General features: G+C 37.9%; 1 long non-coding RNA gene across 1 annotated transcript in view; it reads right to left on the reverse strand.

The window, feature by feature from the left end:
- Nucleotides 1–209: 209 nt before the first annotated feature.
- LOC116670193 (uncharacterized) overlaps nt 210–3,101 on the reverse strand; it is a 12,250-nt gene continuing 9,358 nt past the window's right edge. Inside the window, exon 3 of the long non-coding RNA XR_004326964.1 lies at nt 210–313. This is a non-coding gene — a long non-coding RNA (uncharacterized LOC116670193). The remainder of the gene's footprint in view (nt 314–3,101) is intronic.

The raw sequence follows: 3,101 nt of genomic DNA on the forward strand, positions 1-3,101 counted from the left end.
GGCCCTGACCTCTCTTTCTAACAGAAATGGCGTTTTTATTCACTAAGTAATTAAAATTGTTTTTCTACTCTTACATTTTTTAATTAGTGTTAAAGGGCATCTATTATATAAAATTTTTAGGATTGTACTTTAATTTTGTGTTTTAACATGTTCACATGCTTTAATGTTTAAAAAAACACTTTATTTTTGTCATATTGCCCATGGCTGCTGCACCTGTAGTCACCCTCTGTACAATATGCTCTCTAGGAGGGCCGGTCTCTTTAAGTCCCCCACTGGAAAAAGCCCAGTCTGCTCTGATTGGCCAGCATCCTTCCTGGAAACTGTTTCATTAGTTGAAGTTGGAGCTACTGTAACTGACTATATCGCAGGTCTTTTACCGTGAAAAAAAACAAATAAAAGGCTTCTAAACCCAACACTACCCAATCGGATGTTTCAGCAGTTCGCGGAAGCACAGAGGGGGTGTACAGTGGGGGGTGGGGGGCGGGATGAGGTGAGCTAGCCTCTGGTTTGTTTGAAAATGCTTTGACTGTCAACAAGAAGTGCTGTCACCGAATATTGCTCCGAGCACCTTTAATGTTCATTAAAATGCTTTTTTTTCTCTCGTGGTGTTGTAGTTTTTTCTTTTGAAGGTCCATGTATGATTTACTTTATACAGTATGTACAGATTATTATTACTCTGTGTAATTTTTTTCATGACTTTTGTGACCCTGCATTTCATTTCATACTTTAATGTTGTGATTGGTCTTAAATTTCACTTATAAAGGTCTTAAATTTGACTTGTTGAAACCTGCAGAAACCCTGTTATTATTAACAGCAAATAAGAGTGGATGCAGATCAGAAATAAGTAAACACCATACTAAAATATGATAAAATATGCTTTTAAAATAGGGAATATAAATATATATACCTGTATATACTGTAAATATACTGTTAATTCTCACATACAAGCCAATATTCAAATAATGACGCAAAGTTTCAGATAGTAACGCGGCCACACAAATAAATAGACCCTAATAGAAGCCAGTTCTGTTATTTACTGTAATTTTGTACTTATAAGAGACATTTTTAATATCCAGAAAACTGCTCTGTTTTAAACTCAAGTAAATTCAGTCATAACTGATGTATTATTGTAAACTTTTTTTCATATATAGTGAACTGCTTGCCTGGGGACAAATTTAAAAAAATGTTGCATGATTTGAAATGAGCTCTGCACTGACTTGATGGCTCTCTAATTATATTCATTGGTATTAATCAATTGTGATTGCAGCTGAACACCGTCTCTGTCTATTTTTTGAACATGATTTGAATCAAATGACATACAGTAGTTTTCTTGAGGAAACATCCTGGTAAACTATTGGAAAATTATCAAGTTGTAAAATAAAGCGTCAGCAATATTTAAATTTAATAACAACCTCCGCTGCATAAATGTTTTTTGGGGATAATTCATGATTACATTGCTACAGCAATCACTCGACCAGTTGATGATCAGAGATAGATGCACACAGCATTTCTGCACCCAAGTACTTTCTCATGTGAAAGAATAATAGAGGTGGCTGTTTCTCCCCCTCAGATAATGAGCAGAAGAAAGTGACAGAAACAAAAGCAGAGGACCAGACAAATTGTAGACGCCTAGAAGACTGACATGAACTCAGATTGAACCGATGTGCCAGGGTTGTCATTATGTGAGTCATAAAGGACATACTGATTGTGCCGTGTCTACTAAAAAAAAAATTGTTTCTCATATAACATCTTTACTCATTCTAACAAGACAACACCACCCTTACAACAAATCAACACATTTAAAAGAGGAAATCTCTTGTTAGAAAAAGATAAGTTGGTATGCGGTTGTACCAAGGAACTTTCATATGTTGTTATAAGCAAAATAACCAACAAAACCAAAAGTCAAGACATTAAGCCTAAGCTGGTACAGAGTAGATAAAGGGCCCAATTAGGCAGCATCTGTTCTTTGGTGGGAGTATAATCCTAAAGCAGTTTAATGGCAGTTATTTCCTGATGTATGTGTTCACTGAGAGCAATTTTGAAAGTCCAGGAGTAATGCACACTACACTTGTAACTATGGAGGTAAATTTCATCTAATCTTCTCAAGAGCAATTTTTGAAGGGAACACAAATGATGCAACCAAACCTGTACAGGATATGTGGAACTCCAGTAAGCAGGCTAGCAAGATATTTTATTCCCTTCAAGCATTGAGTAAAGTGATTTGACTTCTCTAATTGACTTCCTAATGCAGATGATTCATGCAATCCAGACCACTCAGAGATTCAAATCGGGGACCTTTATGGCTCCATTTTCAGGTATGTGCAGTGTAGGCAACAACATGCAACATTACTGCATGAATATTTGTTTCTGTTGCTTCTTTCCATTGACGTTACAAAAAGATTTTTTTACAGCGATCATAGGAAACTGTTTGGAAAAAGGCAGTCAAAGCCGGGGAATCGAGGGTAATCTAACGCTTGCCAAAGCCAGTCGAGCACAGAAAGAACAATCATTTCCATTGAGAAAAGCCTTCAGTCCTGGTCTCTGCTCTTCTTTCATTGAAGAAATACTCTCCAGTGCTGATATATTTATAAGAGCATTGCTTAATCTACACTAACCTCTTTAGGAGTTGGCATAGTTCTTTTGAACAAACAGTCGCCTCTCCATGTGGTCACACACACCTAATTCACAGTTCAATTTAATTCAATTTTATTTACAGTATCAAATCATGAAAGTTATCTTGAGACACTTTACAGATAGATTAGGTCTATGGACCCAACAATTCTAGTGAAGAAAAACTCCTTTTTAGGAAGAAACCTGGGACAGACGCAGGCTCTTGGTAGGCTGTGTCTGACGGTGCCGGTTGGGGGGGTGATGCACAGTGGCAATAACAGTCACCATGAAGATAATGGATTCAGTGACTACAAATGGTAGTCGTAGTAGTTCATGACATAGCAAGGCACTCAAGGGCATTACAGGCAGTAGGTTGGCATAGCAGAGCATAGGTGGATGTAGCGGGATGCAGCAGGGTTCCGCAGGGTTCAGCAGGACACTGCAGGGCATCCCAGAACGTAGCAGGGTGTAGCCGGGGGTGCAGCAGGACC

Source organism: Etheostoma spectabile, chromosome 20 (genome assembly GCF_008692095.1).
Source record: "Etheostoma spectabile isolate EspeVRDwgs_2016 chromosome 20, UIUC_Espe_1.0, whole genome shotgun sequence".
Lineage (NCBI taxonomy): Eukaryota > Metazoa > Chordata > Actinopteri > Perciformes > Percidae > Etheostoma > Etheostoma spectabile.